This window comes from Schistocerca nitens, chromosome 4, assembly GCF_023898315.1.
Source record: "Schistocerca nitens isolate TAMUIC-IGC-003100 chromosome 4, iqSchNite1.1, whole genome shotgun sequence".
NCBI lineage: Eukaryota > Metazoa > Arthropoda > Insecta > Orthoptera > Acrididae > Schistocerca > Schistocerca nitens.
Window position 1 is genome coordinate 554,483,882 of NC_064617.1, and position 13,650 is coordinate 554,497,531.

The 13,650-nt window shown below is 42.9% G+C and overlaps 1 long non-coding RNA gene across 1 annotated transcript in view; it reads right to left on the bottom strand.

The window, feature by feature from the left end:
- LOC126252962 (uncharacterized) overlaps positions 1–13,650 on the bottom strand; it is a 503,805-nt gene that overhangs the window by 224,398 nt on the left and 265,757 nt on the right. Inside the window, exon 2 of the long non-coding RNA XR_007545871.1 lies at positions 9,976–10,033. This is a non-coding gene — a long non-coding RNA (uncharacterized LOC126252962). The remainder of the gene's footprint in view (positions 1–9,975; positions 10,034–13,650) is intronic.

Sequence of the window (13,650 nt, forward strand, 5' to 3'; positions counted from 1 at the left end):
TTTAAGAATATACTAAGGTACTTTTACAGTGTCAGCGTCTTTCCCGCTGTCTGCAGAAGACAGTGTAGTGTTGCCTAACACTTCAAGTTGTTAATTATGGTGACAAATACGGAGCGCTCGCACCTTTTGATTCAAAGCTAAATGTTCAAATGGCTCTGAGCACTATGGGACTTAACATCTGTGGTCATCAGTCCCCTAGAACTTAGAACTACTTAAACCTAACTAACCTAAGGACATCACACACATCCATTCCCGAGGCAGGATTCGAATCTGCTACCGTAGCAGTCGCGCGGTTCCGGACTGCGCACCTAGAACCGCTAGACCACCGCGGCCGGCGGCGACGCTTCCAGCAACAACGTGTCGACACATGTGAGAGAAGGCTACAACTCAGAAGTTCTTGTGAGCTACAAGGTGGAATAATAATGTCGCATTGGCAGCAAATTTCACCAAAACTCTGTCCATCACCACCCTGGACGTGTCACATGCCTTTGTTTGGTACTTCTGCGATGGAGGTTAGGACCGCTACTTATATAACTGAAATCACTCGGTTTTCGTAGGGGCGGCCGAGAAAAACATTTCAGGTACAACGCCCCTCAGAATCGACTGGAAAAAGCTTCAGACGGTGGAATAAACGGCGTCATTGAAACCACGCCTTCTCTTGGGGCATTGATAACAACACATTTCGCAGTCGCAACGACAGTTCGCAATGCAGCGAGCAACAGGAAGACGTTCTCGACAACCTTTGACACTGCTCACACCCACACACGATTCAGCCCCTCTCTGCAATCATTGCAGACTGTAATCCCATTCAGCGTGACCTCACCCCTTCCGAATGTAGCGTGTTCTGGTTCAGCGAATGGAGCCACAAAGTATTGTTCATAATCTTTCGACGGAAATTGAACATTATCAGGGAAAGAAAAGCTTGTTTAAGTATTTTTAGAGCTCCTGCTTACCAGTCTCTTGTGGAATGATATCAGGGCTGGGCGTGGAAGGGGGACGCGGTGGAGGTTGCGACAGTAACATGTGTGAATAAAAAGGCAAAATTGCCCCTGTAACCCTTCCCCCCCCCCAACCCCCTGCCCCCTCAATTCGGCTTCGGCTACGTCCTAGATGCCTTTCGAACAGCTTTGTCGGAAACTTTCGTGATGTTCCTAAACGGAGACATCCACCATTTCCTACACTCTGGTGGGATAGGTGGCCTACTGCACATTAACAGATGCTGGTCACATGCTAAATCATAGGAGTGTCGAAAGGGTTGCCTATCTGGCTGGCCGGTGGGATCGGTAGACGGGTGTCACCATACTGTGAGTTTTTAAAGTGCCCAACAAAGGTGCGTGGCTGGTGCCAATGGTGTCTCCAAACAGATGGTCTTAAAGAGATCCTTTACAATTCATTCACGTGCGTGTCAATGCTGACCCACCCCCGCCCCCTCCCAAACGCCTTATGAAGGAGCTGAAAAGGAGAGATGTAAATGAGTAAATGCGCTTTTCTGCTTTGGATCACGTTCACATTTCGTCGAATGGTTTTGAGCGGGTCCTAGTGGTTCCAAGCATTACACTAGAGCTAGAATTCCGGTACACTACCCTCCAAACGGGTGGGATCATGTCCAATGAAGTTACAGGCCCACAGTGGCCTTAGAGAACAGTTGAATCGTTCGGCAGATGCCATCGAAGATTGTTAAGAATGTCGCCATGTTGTCCATTACACTGGGAATTCGTCTCCTTCGACGAAATGTGTGGAATCAATGCACCAAAGGAATTGGTCTTTTCACCTTAAACCTTGTCGTATTGATTCTGAAGGGAGGTGTGAATATTTTCACAGCCACGCGTAAGAAAACTGTACGTCGCGGTTCTGACTTCCATCGCAGAAGTATATAAAAAAGGGCTGAGTTTTAGGTGTGGGAGGCGGTGACGACCTTCTCATTGTGTGAGACGTCCACGGTGACATTGGTCAGAACTGTGAAATATGATGCCAATGTGACACCATTAACCCACCTTAAAGTTCGGAAGAACTTGTAATGTCAAACCATTTTCCACGTGTATCGACACCTTGCTGTCTGAAGCGTCGCCCAGCCCGAGGACGACGCCGGAGAGCATCACGCTTTTGCATCAATACAGAGGAAGGTCTTAAGCACCTTTGAAGCAAATTTCAAATTTACTTGTCGCAATGGGAGGCAATTAGGTAGTTTCAAAATATATGAGTCTTTATTAATGTTTCACAGTGGATTTACAAGCGGAACTGGGCTGGCGATCATCGCATGTCTCCAAAGTTTACTGTTCTTCCATTCTAGGGGGTTACGTGTTCTATTTGTGGTATATCCGGATAGCATGTTCTGTAATTCTTCATATTACAAACAATCCAAAAATAAATACAAAACTCAACAAGTCAATACTAACTTGACATGTACCGGTCTCCCACTCAATGAGCAACAATTTTGAAATAAACACAGAAAGAAGACACGCTCCTTTAGAAATGGCACCTATTTTCCGGTTCCATTTTAAACTGGCAGATGCAACTTATAAAGGAAAAATTAAGTAAACGCACTATTGTACCACTACAAATTAAACATTGGTCGCAAGTGGAGACAATCAGTTCTCTAGAATATTCTCAAGTTTGACTCTCACTCGAGAATATACACAACCTGACACAAAAAAAAGAAACACACAGAAAACTTGGTGTAATGTCAATGTAATCTGGTACACTTACAAACCTTGGCAAGCATGTAGAGTACTAGCTCCGTATGGCAGATAGAACTGGAACCCGAGTCGAATAGTGTTGTTCGTGTTTAATGTTCTTACCAGGTATAGTGAACAGCGTCACACGTTGCGTGATGGCGCAGAAATGCCACTTATACACGTGAGACAGCGTTATCAGTGTCTGACAGAGCTCGCAAGGATCCGTATTTGGGGTGTCCAAAAGGCCGGCTGGTCGAACTGTGCAATATCGAAATTTTTGGGCCTTTCAGATACGACAGTGGTCCGATGTAGGGGTTTATAGGAACATAAGGGAAGAGGTACTGGTCGACCACGTCTGTCCACAACAAGGGATGATAACCGTGCTGTGCAGCAGGCGCGCCGCAGCCCCTTCACATCTGCCGCTGCCATCCAGTATTGTTGTAACGGACTCACACAAAAGGGTTGTATCATCAAGCACCATTGTCCGAAGAGTAGTAGCAGCAGGACAAGGGAAGTACTGCTCCATGTGTTGGCTGTTGCTAACACCACAACATAAATCGCCGCGTTCGAAGTGGTGCCTTGAACGGAAGGCTTGTGTGCTACTGGTAATTGGCGTCGCTTTGTGTTCAGCAATGAATCGTGGTTCTCCACCACCCCTGAGGACCATCGTCAGCAAGCATTGCGGCAACCTGGGGAAAGGTGGAATTCCTCCAGTGTTTTGTAGAGGTACAACTATGTTACTTCTGGCGTCACAGTGTGGGAAGCTATCAGGTATGACTTCGGATCACAGCTGGCAGTCACTGTGGGACTCGACTTCGCAGACATCCTGAGTCCTCAGGTGTTACCTCTCTATTACCAGTATCGTGGTGCCACTTTTCGGCAGGACAATAGTCGTCCACACATGACACGAGTCTCTATGAACTGTATGCGTGATGTTGAGGTGCTCCGGTCGACAGAAAGATCCCCAGGTCCGTCCAAGATAGAACATTTTTGGGCCCAGCTCAAATGTCAACTCTGCACCAGAGCCAGTAAACAGTATAGCAAGGAACAGTTTCAACAGTTCTGGGCCAGACTGCCTCACGAGAGGGTACAAAGCTTCATGACCACTTTCCCTGTCACATTGGTACATGGATCCAGGTCGCAGGGGGTGAAATATCATATTGTATGCATATACCAATGCGACAGGTGCTGGAAGTAGCGGTCCTAACTTCCGTCACAGAGGTGTTAAACGAAGGGATGTGTCACGTCCATGGTGGTGTTAGACAGAATTTTGGTAAAATTTGGTGTCAATACGACATTATTAATCCACCTTGTAGCTCACAAGAACTTTTGAGCTCTAGCCTTCTCTCGCATATTTACAGAGGGATGTCGTAGGCACCTTTGATTTAGATTTGGAATTTCTGCGTTGCAGTGGGAGACTATTAAGGTGTTTCAAAAAGGTAGCATTTTAATTGTGTGGCGTAGTGTACAATGAGAGACGCTGTCAGTAAAATATCGCCGATAGGATTACAAACCTTCTATAAACTGTTCTAAGATCATAAACATAAAAAGAACCAGAACTGCTTTATTAATAATACCATACTGGTATAGAAAACTGGAAAAATAGAACGAAAAGTAATGAGTGTCAATAGTTATGAGCGAATTTGCTCTGGGGATGATGTAAATGCGTTTCTTTGTTTTTTTTACCGAGCGATGTGGCGCAGTGGTTACACACTGGACTCGCATTCGGGGGGACGACGGCTCAATCCCGCCTCCGGCCATCCTAGGTTTTCCGTGATTTCCCTAAATCGCTCCAGGCAAATGCCGGGATGGTTCCCTTGAAAGGGCACGACCGACTTCCTTCCCCGTCCTTCCCTAATCCGATGAGACCGATGACCTCGATGTCTGGTCTTCTTCCCCAAAGAACCCAACCAACTTTACATTTTTACAGTATACTTGGGACTTTGGTAGGGTGGATGTCAATGACATGAACTGGTTTTGAAACTAATCTGCGTTATACACTATTTAAAAAACAATCGTAAAATGTAGAAAGAATTATCAACGTAAGATGGACATTTCGCCCCCACAGGGCATAATCAAGTTATCCGGACGAAATGCGTCGTTCTTAAGTTAATAAAGAATATTCTCCAACCCTCGACTGTTTTTTTAATAATAGCAATTTAAGGTTGCTGTACCACAACGCGAAGATGGAATAGAATAATTTTTAATCTGCATTAGTAACTAATTTTAGCTTTGAATCAAAAGGTGCGAGCGCTCCGTATTTGTCACCATACTTAACAACTTGAAGTTAATGTCTGTCTACTGCGGACAGCGGGAAAGAGACTGACACTGAAAAATTACCTTAGTGTATTCCTAACCATATATTCTTAAACGTGGATCCCGACACGAGATTTTCTCTGCCCGGGGACTGAGTGCTATCCTCGACATTACATTAACATCATCACCATTCGTGAGAGTGGCTCGATTGAACTGTGTAGAGAATTAGTGTAAAAATTGGGACTTTGTACGGTCGCTGATGACCGCGCAGTTGAGCACCCCACAAAACAAACATCAACGTCATCATCCTAATCATGAATGAAGGTGTAGGAACCCGGGTTCATAAGCGTACGTCGATTTCACAATTACCGAACCTTCATTGTCTTGAGGTAGTACGAAATTCCTCACGTTTAATGGAAAGTGAAAACCGCGGGATTCTTGCTGACACCCGAGCTGAATACATATTTTCCAAATCTCAGGTGACGACTTGGGGGCTTTGGCGCCCTTGCGTGTATGCATTCGTGTGGTACTTACCCAGGTGGTTGGTGAGGACGAAGGGACTGCGGCCTCATAGAATGCGTCACCTGTGAACCTAGAGGTTGATGAACTCCGTCGGAACCTGCCGAAGCTTAGGGTTGGTGGTTCGATTCCAGGACGGAGCACTCCGCGCCACGCCGTAACCGCTTGTTAATAACGCAACGAGCGACTTCACGAGGAGAAGTGCGCGCCGCCGCCGCAGTGAGTCACGGGAAATGTACTGAATGGAAGAACACGCCGCCAGCGCGCCACTGAACACGAGCCGTCGCCGTATCAGTGGCCACTGGAATCTACACGCTACGACACCGCCGATTCGCAGCCGCGAGGTAGTGAGCGAGTTATAACACATTGTATTATTCTATTTGTTTAAAGGATCTTATGTCTCAATAAATGACATTTACTGAAACCACCAATGTTTCACTCACTCCTCAGTCTCTGAGCCAAGGAAAGAGCCCATTCCACCGCCCACAAAGTGTCGTTTTCCCTCCCGCCAACCCTGGTAAATGACTTGTTCCCCTCTGCCACTACGCTCAATATCTAGCGTCACTGAACCCCGACTCGCTACAGAGAACAGCCCTATCACTGAACTCTTCACAGTAACATACTCTCTGCCAAACCTTCCTACTCATAACGAATCCTGCTCCCGTTTTACCATTTTCTGCAGCTACTGAATTATCCTTTACTTGTCTGCCTAAAAATCTCTGTTTTCCTTCCGTTTCACTTTACTGACCCCACTATATCTAGACCGAGCCTAGGCATTTTCCTTCTCAGATTTTCTAGCTTCTCTGAACCGTTCAGACTTCTGACGTTCCACTCCCCGACACGTAGAATGTTATCTTGTCGTTGTTTATTCAGTCTTTTTCTCATGGTCACCTCCCTCTTCGCAGTCCCGTCCTGAAGATCCGAATGGGGGACTATGCCGGAATCTTTTGCCAACAAGCCACATGTCCCGTGGATACACATTGTGTCTTTAATGCAATGTTTTCAATTGTCTTCAGCATCCTCATGCCTTTGATAACTGCTGATTCTTTCCCCTTTAGGGGCAATCCTCCCTCCCCCCCCCCCCCCCTGAGGACAAGAGAGTGCCCTGAACCTCTGTCCGCTCCTCCATTCTCTTTGAAAAGGCCATTGGCTGAATGAGGGTGACTTCTTATGTCGGAAGTCTTCGGCCGCTATTACCGGTGATTTTTATTCAAAATTTAAGCGGTGGTGGTATTCGAACCCGGGAGCGAGGACATTTCTATTTAAAGACGCTATCCCTAGAGCACGGGTGCAAGGAATGGTAGTTATGAGAGGAATATCAGCAAAGGTAAAACAAGGGCTGATGACGGTATGAGAGTAAGAAACGAGACGCGAAAGCTTGTAGGTGAATTTTGTTAGCTCGACATCAAAATAGCAGGCATTGGCTAAAGTATACAGGATATAAAGAGCAGACTGGCAGTAGCAAGGAAAGAATTTCTAAAAAATATAAATTTGTTAATACAGAATATAAATTCAGAAGTTCGAAACTCTTTTATGAAGGTCATTGTTTGAAGAGCATTCTAGCATGGAATTGAAACGTGGGCGATAAACATTTCAGACAATAATTACATACAAGATACTGGAGAAAGCTGAAGATTACGTGGGTGTAGCGTATATCTCACGAAAAGTTAGTAAATACAATCGGACAGAAAGAAAATTTTATGGTACAACTCGCCTAAGAGAGGGGATCGGTTAATAGGGCACATTCTGAGCTTTTGACACCATCGTGACAAGCAGCTTCCAATTAAATTACGTGCCTATGGAGTATCGTATCAGTTGTGTGACTGCATTCCTGATTTGCTGTCAGAAAGGTCACAGTTCGCAATAACTGACTGAAAGTCTTCGAGTAAAACAGAAGTAAAGTCTCGCGTCCCCAACGGAAGTGTTATAGACCCCCTGCTGTTCCTGATATACGGTTTATGAGACAATCTGAGCAGTACTCTTAAATTGTTTGCAGGTGATGCTGTCATTTACCGTCCTGAGAAATCATCAGATGATTGAAACAAATTGCAAAATGATTTAGATAAGATGTCTGTATGGTTTAAAATGTGGCAACTGACTCTAAATCATAAAACGTGTGACGTCATCCACATAAGCAATAAAAAGAATCCGCTAAATTTCAGTTACGCGATAAATCACGCAAATCTAAAGGCTGTAAACTCACCTAAATGCTTAAAGGTCACTACTACGTATAACTTAAATTGGAACATCACATCGGTAATATTGGGGGGGGGGGGGGGGGGAAGGCAAATCAAAGACTGCTGTTTATTGGTGGAACACCTACAAAATGTAACAGGTCCAGTAAAGAGATTGCTTAGACTACGTTTGTCAACCTCTTCTGGAGTACTTCTGTGCTTTGTGGGATCTGCATCAGATAGGAGTAACGGAGGACATCGGAAAAATTCAAAGAAGGCAACTCTTTTGTATTATCACGAAATAGGGGAGAGAGTGCCACAGATATGAGACACGAATTGGTCTGGCACTCATTAAAACAAAGGCGTTTTTTTTGCTGTGGCAGGACCTTCTCATGAGATTTCAATCACCAGCTTTCTCCTTTATTGTATGACATACCGTCTTTTAACGGTGTTTTGTTCTGATGGACAACGAATGTTGGGTACAAAGGTTTTCCGCTCTAATGTTCACCTGAAGATATGGCTTTTAGTGCCACGAAACTGTAGTGATCCAATAATAGAGGACTAAATACAGCTGAAGCCGTCATTAATACCCAAGATGATTTCCCTTCAGAGTATGAAAATAGTCTGTTGGGGCGCCCACATATACAGGAAGAAATGAGCACCATAATAAAATAAGGGAAATCAGAGCTCACAAGGAAAGGTTTAAGTGTTCGTTTTCCCCGCGCGCTGTTCGAGAGTGAAATGGTAGAGAAGTAAGTTGAAGGTGGTTCGATGAATACTCTGGCAGGCACTTAACTGTGAATTATAGAGTAATCATGTAGCTCTATATGTAGATGTACATGAAGTAATCACCGGTTTGCAAATGGAGGGATTTACGGTGAGGCAGGCTGTAAGTAGGTTCATATGGATGTAGTCTGCAGAAGTTATAGGGAAATGAGAGGCTTGAACGAGATACATTAGCGTGTAGAGCCGCATCAAACCACTCTTGAAATTCAGAATAAAGCAACAAAATATAGGTGCAGAATGTGTGTACGATTGTGTGTGTGTGTGTGCGTGTGTTTGTATGCACTTATCCTTGCTGGTGTTAAGAAATTATATTGATGGACGTGATGAGTTGGATGAGAGGCTGCACGTATGCGCAGTGGGTGGAGCTGGAAGGTCGGAGGCCGCAGGCGGTATCCGTGTGTCGGCTGCGCCGGCACGAGGACTGCGCAGAGCCGTGGCGACGATTCAGCCGCTTCCGCCCTTAACGCACAGCGCACCATTCATCCCCTTCCCCTACCTCCCCCCCGCTCGACGCAGTCAGCAGCCGAGCATTCAGGTCGCGGTGCGCCTGACTCAGCCCACCCGGCCGTCACCCTCATTAAAATTCGCTGAGCCTTCTGCCGCGTACTTCTAGCTGAGTCAGATTTTATTCTCAGAGGACGCCCCCACCTCGACTCAATCAGTCGTCTGCGGAATCTCACCAGGGCAGGCCGCCCCGACTTCCTGTTGCTTCTCGCACCACTTCAGTTGTTTTGCTCGGTTACAACGATCGATTTTTGCCTACCCTACTAGTGCCTAACGAGAACTATAGGAACTTTACTACATATTTCTACGGGCTATCTTTACTGGTACATTATAAGGATGTCCATTTTATTCCAAATGCCGGGATGGTTCCTTCGAAAGGGCACGGCCGACTTCCTTTCCTAATCCGATGAGACCGATGACCACGCTGTCTGGTCTCCTCCCCCAAAACAGCCCAACCCATTTTAGTCTTTAAACACTTTTCGTATTACACTGTGACATACTGTAACGTGTATCAGTCTGTGCAACGAAGACATTTCCGACAAGTCCGGAAACTTTACTTTTAATTTAATAGATGACATTTTTATAAGTGTAATCAGCAGTTATCTATACTGGATACACGAATATGGACGTAAGTGGCTTGAAGGCCATTGATGCAACTCCAAGAAAGGCAGTAATATTGTAATTGGTTTCAGAACATGTGCGTGAACTTCACGGCGGAGTACTTCGCTTGCGCGCCATATACTGTTAACTAGACAGCTTGGTGTCCCGCCTTACTGAACTCAACTACCACCTGAAAATTCTGTAACAGCCTAAACTGATCAGTTGTGGAAAATAAATTATAAGTACAGTCGAAGACGGAAAATATTGTTATTTAAAAAGTAATTTTCTCAGTTATGCTGCAGGTAAATTCTTAAGTTTTATCATTGATGACCAGTTGGCTTTCCCGCCCGCCATCCTCTTTCCCTTGTGTTCTGTCCTTCCCAAGCTAACAAACTTCATAACTTAACAAAACTATGCAGACATTATAGGACAATAAATAAGTAATCGTAGAGTGATCTTACCTCCGATTAATTCCTCAGAAACTCCACCTAACTCAGGCTGGGTACCATGCAACAGTCCCTGTAAAGAGAAAAGTAAAGTGTTATATCTTTGGCTTGAGGTAGAAAACCATTTTTCACAAAATTATAACAATTATTTAAAAACTGCATAAGAGACAGTCAAATGAAAACGAGAAATATGGAAAAAACCTAAGTAAATTGTTTATTACTTCAAAAGTTATTTCCATAAGTGTTAATACATTAATCATACTGTAGGGCAATAAGGTCATTGGTTGGTTGGCTAGTTTGGGAGAGGGGACCAAACAGCGATGTCATTGGTCTCATTAAATGAGGGCATGATATTGAAAGAAGTCGGCCGTGACCTTCCAAAGTAACCATCCCGGCATACCCCTGAAGCGATTTAGGGAAATAACGGAAAACCTAAATCAGAATGGTCGGACGCGGGTTTGAACAGTCTTCGTCGCAAATGCGAGTACAGTTTGCTAACCACTGCATCACCTCACTCGGTGAAGGTCATTGCCTTCACGGCAATATGTTTGTGGTTGACCATGGAATCATGATGGTGTTCAGGGGTGCTCATCTTCTCCCGAGGCAAATCGACGCTCACGAATGTCTCTCTCTTCATGGCCCCAGAAATACGGATATCGCACGCAGAGACATCGGGACGGCACTGAAGACGAGTAAGGACTCTTCACCAACACTTGTGCATCGTTCTATAAATAACCTTGTTAACATGTATCCTTCTATTAAAATTTTCTAGCAAAATGCAAGAGCATCACAAAGCAATTACTGACAATAGAACGAAGCCAAAAAGAAAATAGTTAAGGCTTACACACTACGTATTTAAACGATTTCGAGGAATGCAAAGTCTATATGGAAATTACAAATTACACTTAACAGGGGTCAGTTAACTCTGAAGTGCGTTAACAATCACAAGATTCAATAAAGAGAACGTCACCCAATAATACCAGTGTTCACAGTTCTTTGAGGAACTCCTTAAGAGAGTTCAGATTTAATGTCACTTGCACATAATGTCTGAACATGTGGAGCGAAAAGAATAATTGGTAGTAATTAAGTCTAGCAGAAAAGATTTAAAATCTGTGTTTAAGTAATAAACTGAAATAACGTAATACGCCACATTTGACGGAGAGATTTAGACCACGCAGAACATAATTTTCCATTAATTTACTGCATCTAGTTTCTTTTAATGTATTTTACACATTATTAAAATTTTGTAAAAAAATTTTGTGGCTTTTTCCATGTTCCAAAACATTACATACATATGAAAGTAAACTAACGAAAAATAATTTATAATATAAAAAAATAACGATGGTGATTGAAATTATTATTTAATGTAAGGGAGCTCGTTCGTAATTAGATAGGTAATACTAGGTATCTCACAAGAAAATGAATGTGATATCGTTTTAAATACACTTTTCATTTCATGTCATAGATATATGTAATTACCTGGTAGTCAAACGAAATATATTTCCGTAACCTCTGCTCTTTAACGTTATTTGTTGATTATACCTAAATGCATTTTTTGGTATAGTATGAAAATGCAAATTCTACTTACATAATTACAGTTAGTTTTTCTTTAAAAAGAATAAACGATTTTCATAAATATTACTTTCGAAGGCAACTCTGTATGTTACTGAAAAGTGAATTAAAAGCTACTTTAAGTCATAAAATAAAAAAAAAGAATTGTTTCATTAGATGTGACTGTATTTATCCAGAATATTTCTATCAACAGATATTGTGTGTGTGCGTGAACAGAAAGCTAAGTATGTCCAAATGTGTTTTCCTACCTGAACTGAATTAAGATTCCCCCCCCCCCCCCAAAAAAAAAAAGATACAGTATCAAATTATGAATCAGGGGTGAAGTAGGCCATGATTTCAATTTCAGTGGTGCCCGAAGAGATCACAAATGAAATTCTACACAGAATATGTAAAAACTCTCTGGGTGATAAGCTTTATTATACGAGTAATGCCGGTCTGTGCAAAAATACGGATCACTTGCATTTCTGTCACGAAACGAAACCCGTTTCAGAATATTCTGGGGCACTACATCACAATCGATGTTTTCTGATCCCATTCACCTGTGATAATGATCAAGAAATGTCAAGCTTCAAAAATCTCATGCAGGTGTAATATCGGTTAATTCCAACGAAGCTTTTCATATTGTAAGAAGGGTATAATCGTCATTCCACCTCAGCTGCACAGTATCGTCATTTATTGTACATATTTTGCGACCAGTTACGGTACTTAGGCACTGTCAAAGTTTACATTAGAGAGTGACTCTAATAAAAATAGCAAATCCATAATGAGGAATCAAAAACCTGCCCCAGTAGCATTTAACTGGTGTGCATGCTCCTAATAAAACACCGGATGTAATAGCGTCGTGCACGTGTTGAAAAACGCTGGCACAGGAACAGTAAAGTTATTGCGATGATGGCAGACTTGAAAATCTGAGCGCCTTCCGCATTCACTAACTCCGACAGGCATTTCCCCGAACAATTTTCAGACGTTTGGACGACTCGGAGTTCTGCGAGGCGAGACACTTCATACTGATGAAGCGGTGACACACACGGGGTGCGCAGGTGGTCGCAGACGCTCCCAGTCCCACACTAGTTCTCCTCTGTGGGTATTCAAGCAGTTTGTAACTTGAGTGTTGCGGATATCTATTCGAAAAGTGATAAATCATTCTTCTCGAGTGCACCGTAAATAACGTAAAAATCTAAGAATTTGATTTGAGTCACCTTCGAAACGTCTTATAACGACATGTCATCACGTTGGACACAGAGCAAGAAAATGGCTAACAGGCGAAACTAATCACTAAAAAAATATAATAACAGACGATAATGTTACTGAGGAATGAAACAAAGGTTAAACCATTCATACAACAAGCGACAGCCACGGAGCCGCAAATCAACAAATTTTGTAAATTTGATTAGGCCTGGTAGTAGTTTGCAGTAGGGTATAATTACAGACATCACAAAAAATGAACCTCAATATGTCTCCGTGATGAACTATCAGTTCTTAATCATAATACTGATATAATTACCAACTCTACTCCCCGAAGAAAAAACGTAGAACGGCAGAAAGAAGTAGACGGTGATCAACAATGTTCATACAACTACGAAGCAGTTTTCGCTTTCTCATGCAACCCTAAAGTAGCCGTTAATTAAATAATTATGATACGCAAATATTCATACCTCTCTTGCCGTCTGAAGACGAAAGAGATTGTTTTAAACCTCTGGTGGCGCTATTTTGAATAAAATCAGTAATTAATAGCAGCTACTTTTTTATTCATTTTGCCAAGAAATCAATTGAAGTTAAATGAAGTCTAGGCCAAAACCTGTTTCTGATTCAAAATTTCTTTCTGCGGTTGCAGATAATATCAAACCGGCCTGGAAATCTTACAACATTAATGCTTTCTGTCCTGTGGTCCGCTTATACTTTGTTATTTAACTATTGTTAAAGCGTTATTACGTATTACACACTGAACACTTTTAAAATATCTGCCTAAGTAATCAAATATTTCCTATACCATTCATATTTATCGCCTAGTTATCACACATTATTGTTCTGGTTAGGTAGTATAAGATCGCGCATATAACAAGAAAAACTGGAAAATAGTAGCTGGACAAAGGAAATATGAAAAATTATTGACTGCAT